At 37.3% G+C, this 20,307-nt stretch overlaps 1 protein-coding gene across 1 annotated transcript in view; it reads left to right on the top strand.

Annotated features, from left to right (window-relative positions):
* Nucleotides 1–20,307, top strand: part of PLXDC2 (plexin domain containing 2) — a 262,129-nt gene that overhangs the window by 146,691 nt on the left and 95,131 nt on the right. The gene's annotated exons all lie outside the window — the stretch shown is intronic.

Below are 20,307 nucleotides of genomic sequence, written 5' to 3'. Positions count from 1 at the left end.
CTAATGAGATGAGGAAAAGGAGACAACGTGGAAGATAACAAATCCTAAAAAGAAGGAGTAATAGTAAAAAAATGAAAACAGGGAGGCAAAAGGCAGCATCATGGAGAGCACACCCACAGGATCCTCTGGTCCTTGAACATGTCCAGCAAGTTCATGGACACTGGGTGGTGGTGCTCAGCCTAGAGATGTGACAGTACAAGCAGGCAGAAATACCAGCCACCGTCATCAGGAGCAATCCTACCCTGTCCCTGGTCAAAGTTTCTCCTTCCTTTGCTGTGGGGGTCCAGATGGACTGGATCAGGGGATATCCATGTCTACCTGGAGTCCTGAATGGGGAGGTTATGACTAAAAGGTTAGGGTAGAATTGCAGCCAGTGTCTCAACAAGAGTGGGAACTGGAACAGAGGTCCCAGTCGTGTTCCTCATCAGGATCTCCATTTTGATTCCAAAGAAGAATACAAGTGATGGACAAAGGTGAATAAAGGCTGATGTGAAATGGTTGCTTTGCAGTAGAATGATAAAAAAGGATGCAGGATTATGAGGTGACTTCAGTATCAGTTTTCCCTTCTTGATCAACAATGAGATTTTGCTGCTGATTTGGATCAGATGAGCCAAGAACCACTGATTTTGAGACTTGTCTGATTTCCATTCTACTTTGCTGTTAATTTCATTTTGGTGCTTCATCATTGATGCCTAGTTCTATGTTCTTTATTAGAGGAGTTGCATTTGACAGGCTGCCAAAATCAAGCACATGATCTACGTAGCATGAAAGAATGGGATGGGATGCGATGGATCCTGCACAGCTAAAACAACAGTGGTGGGGACAGGGTTCATCCTCTAAATGTCCCCTTATTCTTACCGCTGTACTTGGTTCCTTAAAATTTCACAAAGTTCACTCTCTCCAAGTAATTCTTTTTGTGTGGTCATTCTGCTAAGCCTTCCCTTTTAATGGAAGTCCTGAATTTTTACTACTTTTACCACTTTCACTAAAGTACTGTGCTGTGACCAGTTTCTCCATCGCACCCAAAAGACTTAGAAGGAAAGTTAATCTCCTGAGGTGAACTGTGTAGTAGCAGTTTGTGAGTTACACATTTTTTTTTCCTTTTGATACAGAGTAACTGGGGAATTTAAGTGATTTTTTCTTTGTTTTCTTTTTTTAAAAAAACACGTAAGAATATAAAAATGACTGCAGCTCTGCAGGATTCTTTTCTATGGGTATTAATGGCATACTGGCTGATAATTATGCTTTTCTTTTTGCTCCATTCCTACTAAATAAAATATTTTTGCTGTAAATAGATCTAGGGATTATTGTCAAGCTAAATAGGACTTTAAAATCAGTCCTTTTAATGTACACCATTGACATTAGCACAGAGATATTTCTGTCTTTCATTGACATTTCCATGATTTTTCAACCTCAAAATTAAGCACGAAAAAGATCTAGCTAGTAACAGATTTTAAAATGCTAATCTTGATAAAGCTCAGTAACTGTAAGTCATTCTGTCAGTCCAGGATAAGATGCAACATTTACTACAGCTAAAAGACTCCTAAACTCATTTAGCTGGAAAAGAAAGGTTTATTTCTGTACTAATTCTCTAAAAGCATTTTGTTTTGGATATATGTGCAAATTGTGTTGCTAAGCTAAGCACCACACTTTACCACCAGTGATTTATGATAACAAAAGATGAATACAGGTTCCATGTGCTTCATATACTGTATGGTCTGCTATTTCCTAGTAACCAAGATTTTACAATGTCATTACTATTATTAGAGACCTGGAATACCTCCAGAGGTTATTCTGACATCGAAAGAATGACAAAGTTAATGTGTACGGGAGTCCACTTCCTGGAGAGCAGGATATTATTAATTATGCTAATGACAAAACTAAAAACTGGTTTTACATCCAAATCATAAATTAAATAACCTTCTTAAAAGGGAAGTTGAGTACAATTGCACATTACATGCCTGTCACAATAAAAACATCTACCCCGATAGTTTCTGCCATTCTTCATGGAGTGTGCATTCTGGAATAGTAGGGTTCCCAGATTGCTTGGGATGATTTTGAAATTACTGGGGTTTAAAATTCAATTTTTTTTCTCTTTAGCTAATATTTATTTCCTCTTCTGAATAGTTTTGATAAGCTGATTCTGTTCAACTAAGAAAAGGAAGAATGTGGAGTGAAAATAAATAGTTCGAGGGTCTTATTCACTGTTGTCTTTAGTTTGTATTTGAAAAGGTTATATATTATTACAGGAATTTTATATTAGAATTAAACTAATTATTAACATAATTAGTAATTGTTTCTTTGCTATACAGACATTTCTCTGCCCAGATTCCTATAGATAGCTCTCAAAACTTTAATAATAGTAAGTAACACAAGAAGAAGCTGCATTTTGGTTTCTGTGAAGCTTTCTAAATGTGGTGCCCTATGGCCCAAGAATGTGGTTATTTTCATAAAAAAACACTGTTGAGATAGCGAGTCATATTGTGCATGTCAGGAGCTGCGTATATGAAGTCTGCTTGTTGCCAGTCTTTGACACCCCTCACAGAGCTCAGCAGAGCTGGGAAAACCCTGTCTTGTGATGCATCTCTCCATGCAGTACCATAACACTTCTCACAGGTGTCCTTGAAGCTCTGTGGCCCCACATCCTACTCAACATGCAGCAAACTTCACTGCTGGCTCTATTTTCCATGTTCATGATAGTAAGCCCCTCTTGTTTATTCTCTGAGGGGTTTTTTGGTTTGTTTTCTTTATCAGTCTCTATTTTTTAGTGCAATTTTATATCAGCTCCTGTCAATTATTCAGTTGGGGTTTTTTGCTTTTAAGGCATTTTTAGTTCACATTAAATTTCTCTGTGGTATTGCAGGGAGCAGGAAAGGCCTTGCTGTGCAAACATTGCCCAGCATTAATGAAAATAACAATGACAGTAGAAATTGAAGTGACTAGGTGGTTACATTTTTAGATTTATAAAGCTGACTGTTGAGACATTTTGCCAGCTAGCATGAAGAAGGGTCCAGAAATGTCCACCTACCCTATGTAACAGCAAACTGCTAAAGTTGAAACAAGCAGCTGAATTTTTAAATATTGTATTAAATTCTGGTGAGATAATATTTCATGAGTCATCTTTCCATAGAGGAATATTCCAGATGGAGGAATTGTTTGAAGTAATTCTTGCAGTGAAGATGCTGCCTGAGCATTTCTACCAATGTCAATAATCAAAGGAGTACCAAACAAAGAAATAAAAAGCCATCCTAGCAGTAAATCCCAGTGTAATTGAATTAAAGTTGATAATTTTCTAAAACAGAAATCGAGAACTCTTTGTATGATTATTACTTCCTATGGGCAGATCTCATGCTTAAAAATACTTGTATTTATGGAAGAAAGAGATCTTTGTGCATCCAAGATTCACACAGCTTTTCATCAAAACTATAACTGTCCTACACTCCATTGACACAAGATAAGAAAACAAGCATTGAAAAATTTTTCTGCTGAAACTTGATGTTGTTAGATCTTGTGTTGAGGAGCAGCTGTTAGGTACCTGAGCATGGTTTCTAAACCCTGACTTGTCAGGACAACTGATTCAAAGTAATCTTTCATTTTGACGAGGAATCACAGTTATTTCAGTATCAAACTCTTTTTATGTGTACGTATGGCTTGTGGGAAAGTAGCAGAGGCAAAATATCTCAGGTTAGCAAGCTAGTTGGTTAGCTGCATAAAAGCTGAAGTTTTATGCAGAGGTAACACTTTAAAATTCCTTTTGGACATTGAATGTGTATGTCTGGTTATGGAATTCATGTTTAATTTTACTGTTTTCACTATAGCAGGAGGGATAAGAAAAATAATTACCAAAGTGTGGCAAATTCTAATATAATTTCCATCAAATTTTGCAGTACTTTCAAGGAAAAAGGATCAGTGATAGAGAGCATGCTGTGGAGAAGGAATAAAGCCTGATGTCGCACTGTCTGAGCCCTATCTTTCTGTGTTGGCCCACAGAGCAATACCTCTGAGCAGGAGGGAAATTTGTCCACCTAGCTGGTGGAAAGAGAAGGGTCCACGGGATCAGGACCTGAGCTTGTTAAGGGTGAGAATGGTGGTGCGTTTGCAGCCTGCAGAAAGTCTATGCTAATGAAAAATTATCTGGAAATTTCTAGTCCTCAGGGAATGATTATGCTTTATTTTCCCTGCATCTCATGCATTTATTTTCTTAAACTTTCAAACCAGTGGATAGGTGGAGTGAAATTTACCTGGCCCTTTGAATTATCAGTGTCCTGAGTGGAGCATTTTGTTGGAGTCTGTCAGAAATCTCAGTGAAGCTTTTCTGGCTGTTCCTGCTGCTCTGAACCCTTCAGGACAGGAGCCAGCAGGAGATGTGTTCGTCACTTAATGAAGAGCTCTTTGATAACACAAATTGCCCTATGGGCAACATCTGTTAAATGGCAAAGGTGATACAAAGCAGAGTGAAACACAGTGTTTCTAGCCAAAATCAGTGGCTCAGATTAGCTTATGTCTGTTACAGGGGATTACGCTTGTCATCACCAGTGGGCAGCTCACTCTGAAGGGACTGTAGAGGTCTGGCTGTTGACTAGCTCACACAATTGCCTTCATTCACCTCCTCTTTTTCTGATGTCTTATATTGCCGTGCAGTTGTTACAAAAATTTTCTCCCTGTAAAGCTTCCTTTGTCTGTCATTTCCTGTGTCAAGTGTCCTGGGAATATCCCTCCTGTCTTTGTAAGGGAGCAGTCCCTCCCTGGAAACTCTGCTTTGCCTACCTTTCCTTGGTGAACTCTTACAACTCTTTCCATTCCCACACTTATGCTTTATCTTTACAAATTGGATCAGAAGCACTTAGGGCAAAGAGAATGATAAGCTTTAGGGGGAAAAAAAGCATTCCATATGCCTTGACATTACCCTGATCATCATATATTAAAGCATTTTCCAACTTTGACTGTGAGGATCATGGGCAGTAGTTGCACTGAAGTGGTAACAGGACTTAAAATGACCATAGTTGTGGTTTTGTAAGACTCTGTTTCATAGAATAACGGATAGCTAGCCAAAGTACTGTCCACATGTAATGCCAAATAAGCATTAAATAAAATTTAATCATTTTGCAGAAAATAATAATAAATTAAATGGCTTAATGTTAAGGCAAAGAGCCTTCAGGATAGCCAAAAACTGCTCCACTGAACACTGGGAAGTTGTCAGGTATGGACTATGTCTAAAAAGGATCCATAACTTTTTATAGTATAATTTTTTAGTAGGCATTTATCTTATGCTCAGCATTTAGAATAGCATTCAAATTTGAATAATATTGTGCTATTACATCATAGTAAAGATTTTTAACGCTTGACAAGTCTTTATTTTCTCCAGCTACTACAAAATATAATGTATATTTGGTTTGGTTCATGCTCATGAGTTAAAAAAACCAAACTTCAATACATTTCTGCCTATAGCTTCTAATGAAAAGATGAAAATTCCTGCTGAGGTGTGGGAAATACACCTTTTGATGCTGTAAGGCAGTACTTCATAAAAATTATGTATTTATGTGGAATTCCTAGACCAAATGAAATAAATGTTCCAAGATTTGTAAAATAGTACTTGTATATTACTGTTTCATAAAGTCAAAATTAGGACCATGATAATAGTTGGTTACAAAATTTTTCAAAAACTTGAGTATTTCCAAGCATAGGGCATTAGAGACCATTCAGGCTGGGAATTATGTCAAAAATTCAGCTCAGAGTCAATATTAATTACTAAAAATAAGGACCACTATAAGTTACATTATTTCTAATAAGAGGTGGGTCTTAGGTTAAATTCTGTCCACATATTATTAAGTGTTGTCCTTTCTGAAAAAGCTTATTTCTAACTTTGGCAAAAGTTCTGTTTCCTGGTTTTTCTTAATGTATTGAATTCCTACTACTATCAATTTTATTGCCAAGGTGTAATAAAATCTTTTCAGACAATTGATCCCATCTCCATCTTAATGAAGTCTCTTTTCCTTGAACTTTTAAGGGAACTCAATTCACATCTCAAACCAGGCAGCTGTAAATGCAGTTTTATAATTTTGGATGTGAAATCCTGTGTATTACATGATGGTTTTGCTAATTAGTACCCCATAGCACCAGGTACCATTGATGATTACTTGTAACAGCCAGTGAAACTGAGGGCTTCATTTTCTTTAGCATGTTATCCTCTGTATCTGTAAATGTCATAAATTTATGTTCTTGTTCCTAGATTACTGACGAAATTCATATTGTTCCTTTTATTTCTGCTGAAATCTGGGCGCCTGCACTGACTGATCATTTGGCTTCCTTAAGAAATGACTGTTAAGACAAGTGTTCACACAAATATCCTGATCCTATTGCTATCAAAATGAGCTGTAAAGCTCCTTAGATTGCCACAGGATGCTTCCCTAATTGACTGTACCTCATATCGGGGCAGCTCTCCATTTCGAGATGGCTGCTCTGTTAAAGCCATGCTCTGCAATGGCAGCAAGCAGCAACACTCACCACTGCTCCTCTCCCAAGTAGTGGAGAATGTTTACAAGTTGTAGCAGAGCAGCACTCAAAGGGAAAAGTGTCTAAGTTTGTTTAGTTGGGTTTTTTCCATTCTGTGTGGATAGCATTAAGTACAACAAGAGAGTAATACAGGCAAGGTTTTTGCCTGTGTAGATAAAGTACCTTTAATTCTGTCAGGAAAAGATATTAGAAATATTATATTTGGAAGTACTCATCAGCTACAATATCACTTCAACAAAATGATGTTTTTAAAGCTATAGGTAAGAGTCCTATCCAGTTAATAATTTTTTGTTCTATCAACAAAGGGGTCTTTCTCCAATTTTATGCTGTGCATTTTATTACCTTAAACAGTATTCCAACAGCTCAGAGGATCATGTATATGAAGGTGTTTAAGCTAGTGCAATGTTGGTACAACTGTTAAGCATTTATTCTATATTACCTTTGTAACTTAATCTGTGTTGCATTAGCTTTAGTGTCTTTAACACGATGTAGTATAGAGCCATCATCCAAAGAATTAATTAATAAGAAAAACAAGTTGTAAGAAAAATAGAAGTCTAAAGTGTTGAAGCAATGTCCTAGTTTCCAACTTGTAATATTTTGGAAAAGAAGATTTCTTGCTCCTCTATTTTGCTTCAGACTTAGCCATTTCTTGGGCCACTGGCAGTATGTCCAAAGCAATTATAGCAAGTAACAGTACATTCGATTTCCAGCTGCATTAGTGAGTGTGGAATTTCTGGTTGTTGTGCTGTAAGCAGCTTGTTGTTATCTAAAAGAAAAGTTTGGAAGCTTACACAGGATTAATTAAAATCAATGAAGGACTTAAGTGAACACTGAAATTATTGCTGGAGAAATATAATTAACAAAGTAAATTGCTTCCTAAAATGGCCCCAGATCAGTCCATAGAGACCCAGTGCCAGCCCTCACTGATGAGGAAGCTGGAAATATTTTGTGGGAGCTAAAAGTAACAGAAAACCATCCTACTGGAGCCATCCTACTGATGGCACAGGCTCACCTTAAGAGGCTATTTAGTTGCTTAATTTTACATGTCACCAGCAGCATTATTAAAAAAGTAAATATAATTTCTCTCTCTTCTTGCTATTGTTTCTGTTTTGTTGTATCCAAAGTCACAAATCACCCATAATTTCCATTTCCTATCTGTATCTCTGACTGTTGAATAGCATGAAAAGCACGTGAATGAATCTATGTAAGGCTTTTCATATTCATTACTTCAGATAAAGTATTCTAATTTCACTACTTGGGATCTGTCAAGAAAAATCCTGCACATGGAATTTCTTCTGCATCTCTGACAGTACAGGGACTACAGATTTTCTTAATATCTTGACTGTCCTGCAGTGCTCATATGATGACTGTCCATCCATCCCTGACTCCTGGAGAGTCTTAAGAAAAGCAAATGCTGCTACGTGTTTTGCATGATCAACAGCTGGAAAACAGAATGCATGCAAATGTTCTCTGAGCCACATTATGAAAAATCAGTTGCCCGTTGCCAGCCTCTTCATTATATCATCATCCCTCCTTGGCAACCACCCTCTCTCAAGCCAGTCCTTGCTAAATTCATTAGCTTTGCAAATTGTTAAGGCTCATATCAGCCTGTTTTCTGAAGCCAAAGCCATTGAAATAAATAGATTCCCATGGATCTTTGTCAGTTTTGAACTGAGACTTTAATTTTTTCACTTGCTTCTCACTCCTCCTTACAGCCTTGGCCTTGGCTCCATTCACACCCTTTCCCCTTCCTTCTGTCAATGTTGTCACTGGGCTGTGACATCCCCAGTTTTCAATCTTTTTCATGCATATGCCTGTTGAGGAGATGGTTCCAGGTGTGAGCAGTGGAAGGAAGCATTTTTAAATTTCTTCCAAAATCTTTGGAAAGAATTCACATTTATGGAGGTTTTCCTTGCCATGACTTGAAGTGATAATTTTGTCACAAAGCATAAATTTAATGACAAGACATGTCAGGAAAAACAGTATAAATAGAAGAGTTTTTGATGTTTTCATGGAAAGCTTACCTCAAAACTATGTTTGTTTTCATGTGTTTTAGTTCCATTTACTTTTAGGAGCTTCTTCATGCTCCAATCTCTTGCAGTGACTATTCTAGACAGGACTTTTATTTTAGAACTACTACCACTAGGCCATAATATTGTAACAATTTCATGTGTTATGTGTGTCATTTTGTTAGTGATGCTACATCAGCCTGGAAAAGCAGCTTGTTGATGTGTCTTTCTAGTGTGTTTCCAGGAAATGATAAGGTAGCCAGAATCACTAGCATGGGGTTCTTACCCTGCCTCACTCACCAGTGCTGGTCTCAACTCTTGAGTAGGATAGCCAAGGGGTCAGGGCCATGGGTGCAAATGCTGCTTCTCCTTCAAGTGTTAGTGGGTTCAACAGTGCCTTGTCTTGCCAGAGACAACATTGGTATAACAGTTCAGTTGGGCTCTGCCCTGCAATTCATGTTAGAAGTGTTTTATCTTCACCCATTACTGTACTGCAAAGTCTGTGCAGGCTGAAGTGTAGCCTACAATTCTGCTTTTAACCAACCTGAAAAAAAGAAAGCCAGACTCTGTAACCTGCATCATGACCCATGATGCCTGGGGCTGCTTACCCAGAAAAATCTTCTTGTAGCTATTTGCTCAAGTAGAAATGGTGACTTTTTCACTTCAAGCTGCCACACATGGCAGTCTGGTACGTGCCTGCACATCTGAGAGCAGAGGCTAAAGGCTGTTGAAGACAGTGACTGTTTTAAGAACCAAAGGGCTTAACTGACTTGCTAAAACATAATTTTTCAAAGAAATAAATGCTTATTAATTTAAGAACTTATTATTTGAAAGGAGCTAGATGCAATATTGTTATAGCCTGAGCCGAATGACAGTAGATGTGTGATTTCATATATCTCACTAGTTAGATGCAAGTGATGCCAAATAAAAGAAAGCGTTATTTGACAATGACTTATTAGTGCAATAAAAGTCATCAGCCCATTCTTTTTTTACTGCAGTTTATGTTCTGCTTTGGTTTCCTGCCTAATGTGGAGGAGACATGAAACATAAAGAAATAAATGTATCTATGGAGCATTGACTAAAGAGTTTTAAGCTGCATCTCTCTCAATCCTATACACCAAAATAAATATTTTCCTTCTTTCAAGTAGATTTCTATGTAGTGTTATTGGGAGGTCATATCAATATGAGACAATTTTACTTTCTGATTCCCACCCCCTGATTTCTACCTCTCTCAGAATTGCATCAGAACCAGTATTTTAAGGGGAAAATTCTGTTTCCTAGTCGATAGAATTTATTAGTCTCTTAGTTAGTTTTCTTAGTCTCCTGAATTTATTCTTTAAGAGGGGCACCATAAGTCATTAGACCTGGAGCCTTTTGAGCCTCCTCCATGATCAGAGCAATTACTATGTGAATTTGATGCCTGCTTTCCTATCTGAATAATACACTCCTACCTGTGCCTACTGCTGCCTTTCGTCCACCTTAACAGCTCTGAGCTGTACCTGTTTTCAAGTGTCAGAGCAAGGTTAGGACAGCAACGGCACTGCTTACCTTGATTATAAAAATCTATGTCCACATTTTCAGGAAAAGAAAAAATCTTCAGGGCTGTTTGGAAGCAAGTTTTGTTCTCAGTCATCCTACTAAATTATTGGTTTCTTTTAAGGAGTGATGTGAAAGATAAACCATTTTTTTACATTGGAGGACACATTCTTGCACTGCCCATAAACATCCAGCCAGCAGATTGATTAGGTACATGAACATTTCTCTTTAAGAACAGTTTCTGAATTTTTACAAATGCTTTTTTTTTTTTGTGCTTCTTCAGCTGTAGCTTTTATAACAATTTTATTTGTTAATTCCAACTCCTAGTATGAACATGGACTTCTGATAACACAGAGATGAGAAAGTTGTGCATCCAGCTGTGAAAATGTCCAAGGAATAATATTTGACATTACTTCGTATGTATTCCCTCAAAAAATAGTGAAAAAATTTGGTGGAGCAGCTTGTATCCTCTGGTATTCTCAGGATTCGTAGCACTTTGCTAACTCATGGAAATCTTGCCCTAGATTGCCAATTGCAAAATACATTTATTCCAATTTTTATAAATAACATTTTTCATCTACTTCCATTGTGGGGGGAGGGAGCACAACAGATTTTTATGAGGGATTCAGCTGGTTTTACTCTACATGAAGAGGAACTCAAGTAATTCTTAGCAAATATGCTCTGGGCATTTGGGCATTTGGAAGATGTAGATGGGGTAATTTAAATGCTGTTTTCACTGCTAGCTGTGTTTGGCTTGTTCTATCATCACTGGCATTTATTGAGAAAACCCAATTTTGCTGGAAACACAAATGGAACACAAATAATGTCTATCCATAATACACATCTTAAAAGAGTGACTGGCAGTCCAATTATCAATTATTCCACTAGGTTTAATTACATTTTATGCAGACCAGAAAAGAATGGTAAAATGTGGATTTTCTGTGGTAAATTATGTATTTGGTTTACTGTTAAATAATAATAATAATTTTAAAAAGTGGACAAATATTTGTTTAGTGTCCTTTCTCCATAAATATATATATATTTTTTAAAATACATGTAAGGGGAAGTCTCTAGTTGGAGACTTTCCTGTATACATTCAGAAACTTAACCTGTTTCTATTGCGCATGCTTGTTAAGACTAGGGAGAGAGGAAGAATATGAATTATCAAGAATGTCATACGATGTTTTGTTTTCACAGGTGTTAAAAATACTTATCATCCATGCAAAAAATGAAGTACTGGCTAGGCAGTCAAGACGATTCTTAAATATTTCTGAGGTTGAAATATAGCTGTTTTGAAGTATAGCACTGTTGACATTTTGTTTTCTTTTAAATGTAGTCATTTTGGCAGTCAGTATTATAGATATTAAAGGTCATCTCCACTCACAAAAGCACTTTAAACTTATCAAATATTTGAAAACTAATCAGGCATGGTTTTTTATTCAGTGGTTCCCATTTAGATGTCTGGTTTTTTCTAATATATTTACAGTTTGGGTTTTTACCTTGTAGTGAAATTATCAGGATGCCACAGTCAGGTAGGTTTTTCTTAGTTTTGTTTCTGGATGTTTTCTTGTGAAATGAAATATAAGCACCATTATCAACTTGCAGTTCCTCTTGGGTCACTCAGATTCTGCTGTTTGCATCTTCTAGAAAACTGTTCCATGAGAAAGGCCTTTTCAGCCTTGCTTCTTTAGATGAGAATCACTGAAAATGAGGACGAATTGTGGCTACTGTCCCTTGCTTGGGACTAGTTGCTTGGGAAGTGTGGCCTTGTTGACATGGTCATATGAAATTAGTCATCTAACAGAGACACTTCTTGGTCTTGCAAAGCCAATTACCTTAGATGACTGTCAGCTGTATTAAAACCATTCTTCTTCTTTTACACAGTCCAAAAATGGGTTTGAGGTTTTTCCTTTTTCTTTTTTTCTCAGATAAACTAGTACAGTGGTTTAGATGCAGAAGGAAGGACTGAGGACTCCAGCTTTAAAATGCAGACCTACTGTCTTCTGCTACCAAAGGCCTAGCATTACCAAGGCATGGTCCAACTTTGAGAAATTTCTAAAATGATGATTCCCTCTGTGTGACAGATAGTTGGATGGTCAGAGGGCTCTACAGGTGTCTTTTTGCTGGGTGCATACTAACTGCTCTGTGCTCTCCAGCACTGCTGTATCATTGCCCTCAGCAGTCAGTTGGCTCCCCTGGACAATTCAGCTGCTTTGCCCACTGCAGAGCAAGCACCAGCACAGTGTTGGTGGGCAGCTCATTGATGCACTTTAGTGCATTACTGTCTGATTAATCTGCCCATTAATTGCACCGCAACACAGCGGCCGCTCTGGAGGAGAACGGTGGTTGTGTCTCAACAATTAACCTGTGTGTTCTGATATTATGGCAAATAACTTTGTCATCTCAATGTATTAATGTAAAATTGGGACAGTGTGGAAAGATTCTGTTGAGCAAGCGGTCAGCTTGTTCTTTAAGCCAGCAGGCACTGAAAGTGTATTTATTGGACAGCAATGCAAAGCAGGTGGGCTCAAAAGATAACAATGTACCAGGAGAAGCTGTTGTGTGAGGAGCAGCAGAAAGGAGAGTGCATTTTGAATAGGTTTACAGAGATCTTGTCATCTCATCACTATTTTCTGTGACAGACCAGCACTGCTATTAAAATTTTGACTTTAAATAATCTAACATCATTCCTTCAGTGTGTGTTTGGGAGTCTTTTTTTTTTTTTTTTTAGGCAGGGAGACTATCTTTAAACTAATGTCCCTAGCTTCCAACCAACTGTGCACTTAAAAATATGATTTTTAGTTATGACTCAAGTGGTCAATCAAAAGACAAATATTTTGTCCTCACACCTTTCTGTGCATATAAGTACTACCATACCTTTCTGGGTCTCATGTTTTGGAGTAATGAGATAAGTCCTGGCTTGACAGAAATTTGCCTAACTTTTTAACTTGGTGAAACCCCATTCTCACTGGCAAGCTGGTATGAAATCCTTAGCCAGCTCAGCTAGCATCTCCTGTGGGTTGGTAATAAAAAAAAAAAATTGAGGAGGTTCATTTTCTTCCTAAAGGTAATGACCTGAGTAGGTTCAATGTGTCCTGAGATGTATGCCTGGCCTTAATATTAAATGACCATCCTGTGTGGAAAGAGGCAATAGCTGATTCTGACAGATAGCCTGTGTCCAGACATAGCTTGCAGGAATTCCTATATTCAGCACAGTATTGAAATGTGACCTTCTGTGACCACAGTACAATTCAAAAATAATTTCATTGATCTGGTTAATATTTCCAGAGTGAAAGAAAAAGGAAAAAAACCACAATGCAGTAATTTCTGGGCATAGGGGGAAATACATCTGATCATGCATATCCCTGTATGTATCTGTTTATGTGACATCAGGATTATGAAAAAATGCAAATTACTTGTTTAAGTTGCTCCAAAGTCATGGTAATCAGTAGTATAAATCCATCTTTAAGAGATTTATAATTGTTGTAGACAGAAAAGTCATGTCACCAGATTGCTACGTCATAAAACTATGATGAAAATTTTCTGAGTTTTCTATTGAAACATTGTTTTCCATTTCATTTCCAACAATAACTCTGAATTTTAGTTGCACCTTTTTGTCTGTTTGTGTTCTTTGAAGACATTTCTTGGAGATTTTCTTCTGCATGATCATGGGTGTTTAGTGGGTTTTCCTGTGTGGAAGTAGGAGCAAAGGGCTGTGTTCAATTCACCAGCTTTTCAAAAACTGTTGGTTTCTCTTTTGAATTTAAACGTGGGTATCTCTGGCTTCTACTTGCTTTTTATCCTTTATTTCTTCACATTAAATTTTAATTTCATAAAGATGCATCAATAACTACATTCTTGATCTTATTCCATTCATGTCTAACATCTTGTCCCCCTTGATAGTCTCAGAGCTTCAGCCTGGTTTGTCTCTTCTCTTCCTGTCTCTATTCACTTTGTTGTCTTCTTGCTGTTACCCTGGCTTCTTCTGTGTATTGCTTCTATGTAAGAATGCTCCTACTCAGGAGCCACTTCCTGCCTATATTTCAGCATATTCTCAAACTTTAAAATAGAGGCTGAAACAACCTTTTAGCTGAAACTCAACATTGTGACCTCAAAATCCTTAGGAGAGTCACTATTGACTTTGGCAAGAGTGGGAATCACTGTGTGATGCAGTTTAACCTCATCCTCTTACTGTGTCTTGTCATTAACTGAGACTGAAACCTGGTGGATGGTGGAATGATTCTGTTTATGGCAAAATTCAGAAAAAAAACAAACTGGACTGCTGATTGTGAACTCTGCGTAGGACAACCATATAAATAAGCATAGAAATTTTGAGTACCTCAGATAGGGATCACTGCATCCAACCATATGCTCCAAGCAGGGAACTAATAAATTAGTCTTGCCTAAAATAATTATTCCTTTGGTGTATTTAAAATATATAATCTAGGTGAGCAGATATTGAAACCAATATGAGTTGCAATAAAATTTGCAATTAGGTACTTAAGCTTTAAGCATTTCCAGTATATTAGGGAGATAGTACCACAGAATATACTTAAAATAGGGACCAAGGAAACCCCACTAGTATGTGAGTTTCAATGGTATGTGAAAAAGAATTTTGTAACATGAATTCAGCAAACTGTGGGCTGCCTGTAGACATCCCTGCTTCATAAATATTCATCTGACCTTCCAGTTCAGCTGTAGTCAGAGAGTAGAAGCCCTCATAGATTCAGTGAAGCAAGGCATACCATGGTCATGGGAAACAAGGACCTATTACATTCCTGTTACTCTTTGTTCCACCTAATTTCTGTAGGCAGGAACTTCTTTAACCATTAAAGTCATCTTCGTGTTATTGGCCTAATCCATTATTTTCATCTTAATCAGATGTTATGTGGTCCTTGGATAAAATATCAGAGCTGAGGACAGCTGAATGCTGCTGTTTTCATAAACACAGGTATTTTCAGGTGATTTGTTTTGACTTATCTAAAAAGAAACCAAAGTTTTGTCATTTGTTGCAGTTATTCTGAGCATATGTTGACTGGTCCTTACCACATAAAGATCTAAAGCCTGACTGCTTCCCTGATTGACTTCATGAAAGCAAACACGCATGAAGCATTTTTCCTTTCACCTGATCAAGAAAATGAATGATTTGAAAGCACCAGCCTGTGAAACCATTTTGTATCAGAACGCCTTAAGCAGGTTCTAGCCCAGTGGTTTCACAGCAATAAATCTGAGGAAGAAACAAATAAAGGGCTGCCTATGTAATGAGTGAGTGGAGAAACTTTGAGGAGACATTGAGTAGAAGAATCTCATTTATAAGAGCTGATTGATATCTGTGGATAACTTCTCAACCTTGCAAGAAGGTTGAGAAAATAAAATAGCCATGACAAAAATTACTGACTCAGTACACTGTTATCAGTTAACTAGACGATTAAAATTAAGGAGCATTTAGATTTGGCTCCTCCTTTAACCTATCAACAAAATGAACACTGTCTGTATAAATTTGTAATGCAATGTGCATTTTTGGGGGGAAAACTTTGCACGGTAACACAGCAGAAAATCAATAAAAGAGTTGTGGTGTGATCTAAACACTGCTTCAGCTCCAGGTAAAGTTTGAAGCAGTATGAGAACAGTATAATTATCAGCAAATTGCAGATATTTTGTGTAATTCAGCCAGTTGCTTAATTTTTTTCAAGGATGACTCTAATTCCTGTAAGACTGCCCTATTCTATAACTGTAGCTTCTCCAACAGTACAATTTAAGATTTAAATTGTTTTGCCCTGTGGGGCAGGTGATAACAACCTCAATAGCCAGGCAGTAAATATGAAGGACCATGACTGGACTAGTTTAGCAGGTCTGCCAGTGTTTTAATGACTTTGATCCTCATTAAATATTCTGTTTCCTACTATATCGGTTTGATCTCATTACACTGCTGAGGTTTGAAAGAGAATTCTTGAAATGCTCATTTATGCTTTTTGAGGCAGGAAAAGCTTTTTTCTTATTAGTCTGGAAATTAATGGATATGTCACAAAATATACATATAATAGCCTTGCATGAATTTGCGTTCAGTCAGTTATAGAAAAGATTATTTTTATGCCTAAAAGTATCACAGAATAGAGACATTGAGGTTGGAATGACCTCTAGAGGTCATCGAGTCCAACCCCTTACTCTGGCATGGCCATGTGCAGCTAGTTGCCTACACTGGTGGTCACAAAGTTTTTGAATATCTCCACGGAAGAATGATCCACAGTATCTCTGGGCAGCCAGTTCAAAGTCACCCTCACAGCAAAATATTTCTTTCTGGTGTTCAGACAGACCACACCTTGTGTGTTTCAGTTTGTGTCCACTGCCTCTTCTCCTGTCGCTGGGCAACAATGAGAAGAGCCTGGCTCCATTTCTTTTGCACCCTCCCTGCAGGTATACCTCGATGAAATCCACCCCAAGGCTTGTGTTGTCTAGGTTAAACAGCCCCTTTATCATCTTTGCTGGAATGTCCTCACTGGAGCGTCCTTCACTGAACTCTCACCAGTAATTTCATACTTCTGTTGTACTGGGGAGTCCAGAGCTGGACACAGCTCTCTGGATGTGTCCCACCACTACTGACTCATGTTCAACTTGCTGTTCACCAGAGTCACCATGTCATTTTCTGCAAAGCTTTCCAGCTGATCACCCCAAGCATGTACTCTCAAAAACAAAGCAAAAACAAAGCAAAAACAAAGCAGAAGTCTGAGCTCCAACCAATAGTCAGATTACTGAGTATCTCATAAATGCTGGAGTTCTGTGTGTCTGGTGTGGTAGCATCTTACCTTAAAATGATAGCTTGCCAAACTGTATTAATTTAATGGCATGGTCTTTTTCTTTTGCTCAGGAAAGTCTGAAGGGGACAAAATCAATTACAATATGATTTATACTAACTATGACTTTGGACCAGCAATGAAAATTGGTGAATAAGACAAAATTTCATTGTAAATTGAATGCTAAAAGCCTAGCTGGAGACTCTTGTTGTTTTAGAAGTTAAAGGAAACACACATGGCTGCATCCAGCTGTGACGGGAAGGATCTCACAAAGCTTCACTTCAACACTTGGTGCTTCCTTGCTATCAACAAAAGTAGTAAATTCACCTGAATTTCAGCTAATCAGCTAATTTTTTTGAAAACAAAGAGCAAAAACCAATTGGCTGTAGAATACTGTAGTATATCTAGGCATATATTTCAATGGCTCTTATTCCACAGATTTTGTGTACATGATACCTTCTATTGTGATACCACAATTAGAAAGACTAAAATTTAAAACCCATTGATTTAAAAAGCTCCAAGAGTTCAGAAGAATTGTCTTTTTTCCTTCGAGACAAAAAGAAAATTTTGCATTGTGCTTGTAAAAAGTTTTAGTCCGTGAGTTTTTTTAATTTTTTCAAATGGTATTGATTGAGGGTGTCTCTATCAAAAAAATTTAACTTTGTAATAGATCATTTTCTCAACACAGTCTGGTTTGACTCAGTTTGACTGCATTTGGAAAGGTATTCCTTATCTGAGATCCAGCTAACAGGGAAGAGGCATCACTTCCGTAATTTTATATGTAGTAGAGGCTTTATTATGTGGCACTAAAGGGGGGGAAAAAAAAAAGAGAATGGAGCTAGCAAGCATTTAACTAATTAACATTTGGTCTCAGGTGAGGATATAGCAGATGACACTGAGCAAAGTATTTTCAAGCAAACTAAAGTATCAGGAATAGGTTACCTAGAACCAAATTCTCCTTTGTTATGTAATGAAAGCAAGGCTTGACACAGCAAAAAGTAGTCTGTAGACCCAGAGAACTTTCTGTGAGACTCATTGTAAGAGGATAAACAGGTAGTACCTGAATGTGATAGTAGGAATTCTTAGCATCCCATCAACTCTCTTCCCTGGAAAATCAAATGGTAAGATCTCAGGGAGGTTTCTTATGCAGCTTGATAAAAATGTCTTACCAACCAGGAAAATTTTTCTTCACATTTATCTTCTGTTTCAGGAGTTACAGTCACTGCCTGAAGTAAAGCTTCATAGCAGAGCATTGTAGCACTACAGGGCATTTTCACTTTGCTCTTGGTATGAGAATTCACTGCAATAAAGAGACTCTTTTGGTTGATGAGAAACCAAAAGAGTATGATGAGCTAAAGGAATATATTTCCAACAAACCTTCACTTTGAGAAAGAGGGTAAGGGAATTGCCCTTGCTGAAAGTAAATTATTTATCTCAACCCTGTCAGGTTCTGAGATCTCTGGTATCAAGGACTGTAAGTGTGCCAATAAATAAAATTTCGGTCTTTGTTGAAGTGCAGTGTCAAAATAGGTGAGATGGAAGATCTCATCAGCAGAAGACTTAGCAGGACAGGAAAACTTACAATAATTTGATATGTGTTTGAGGCCACAGCTAAAGTAGCTTATGTGAGCCAGTAGTCCTGTCCTGTTCTAACTACCTTTAGTAACAGGCTTGATACAAGAGGAGAAATAGTCATTGAATTTTGTAGAAAAATATTTTTTAAAAAATCAAAACCCCACTTTTTATGGGGTTTTTATGATACTGCCAAAAATTTTGTGAAGCATGCAGGCTGCATAACACAGATAATTGTTAAAATCAAGAGTTGCTCTCTTAGGTATAGAATCCCTTACCCTAATCTTTTCACAAAAATTCCCTCAGTTAGAAATAAATAGTTGAAATTAAGCAATGAAATTCAGAAAAGCTATTATAATTCCTGCAGAGAGTCAGTTGCAGAAGAAGATACAATTCTAACCTGAAAAACAGCCTGTTTCATGGGGAACGACAGGAAGTATGGAAAGCATGCAGGCTAGAGAAAGCAGAGATGACTTGATTGCAAAGACCAGAACAAGTGCCTCAGGAAAGAACTGCTCAGATTAAGGAGGAAGAGAAAAAAAGACTTTGAATTGTGATGTGTTGAGGACTGACAGTAAAGGGAAAAATTATATCTGAGCAGAAGCAAATCAGTAGCAGTGAAAAGTCAAGATGAAATATTCAATATATGCAACTGAGTAGTGAGCAGTACCCTGCAAAGGACTTAATCTGCAACATTCGTATCTTAAATTCCTTTCTTCATCAGCAGTAAAAGGAAGAAAAAGCAGGAAGAACTTTGGTAAATCCTGCCAACTTTTATTAAGGTATCAAAAATCAGCTGAGTACTTTCCTTCTGGCAGCTCATTCAGAAAACATTTGACTGACTATGCATAAGATTAAAGGGCGTAGATCCAGTAAAGAGTTGTGCCCAAGAACTGCATGAATTAGATAAGCCAAATATTGTGCACTGTGTTCTTTCTGTGTAGTCAATTTTTCTCAATTTTACTAACCATCTACAATGAATATGGAGATTTTGCCAAAGACTCCTTATGAACACAACGTGAAAAATTTGGCTTTCCATATGAAATTTAGACATAATTGTGTCTTATGAAAATAAAGCACTAATGTAGACCAAAAGACGTCATTTTCCAGTGGTAACAGCAAGTGAAATTTGAGCTTCATTTTGTTGTTTCATTTTGTTGGTGTTTTCTTAAAGGAGGGTTGGGTTTGTTGGGGGTTTTTTTGGAGGAGGGGGAAAATGTTTGTTTCTTTTGTTGTTTCATGTTTAATTACTGTTAAGAGACCTGGAAAAACTGTGCTTGGGTTATATCCAAATTTTTCACTGATTACAGTAGATTTCATTAGAACTTTCTTTCTAACATGTGAAAGGACAATTTGTGAATTGTTTCACATTACTAACTCAATGGAAGCTCAGCCATATCAGAGAAGGATTTGTGTGCACTCTTTCAAGACAGGTGCTTTTCTAAAGATGACATCCATCAGGTCTGAAGTTGTTTCCTGAGTTTGGATGATTTATGTTATGTGGTAGTTATATTTTTTCCTCTGCACTTACAAAAAATGAAACTCTCGCACAGCAGTTCAATTTGGACTTCACCCAAGAGCTCTTACTAGCTGATACTGGTACTTATTCTACAGTATGTGAGCTTTCCCAGTTTACCAATTTGCAGGTCAAGTGAGAGCTCAATGTGCATGTCTTATAAGAAAATTAAATGTGTAAAACCATGCCAATGACACATTCCCAAATAAAAGCTTAAGTTTAGCTGAAATTAAATTGTCACTAGAGAAATGTGTTTGACTGCACATCTCTACTTTGGAAGTGAGATATATGGTACTGAAGAGAAAATGTGGAAATAAGTGATGTTTTAGTAGAAATGGCATGCCACTGTTTACTCTCTGTGTAGACTTCC

This window comes from Corvus cornix, chromosome 2 (assembly GCF_000738735.6).
Source record: "Corvus cornix cornix isolate S_Up_H32 chromosome 2, ASM73873v5, whole genome shotgun sequence".
NCBI classification, from domain to species: domain Eukaryota; kingdom Metazoa; phylum Chordata; class Aves; order Passeriformes; family Corvidae; genus Corvus; species Corvus cornix.
This window is presented reverse-complemented; position numbering and strand designations above follow the sequence as displayed.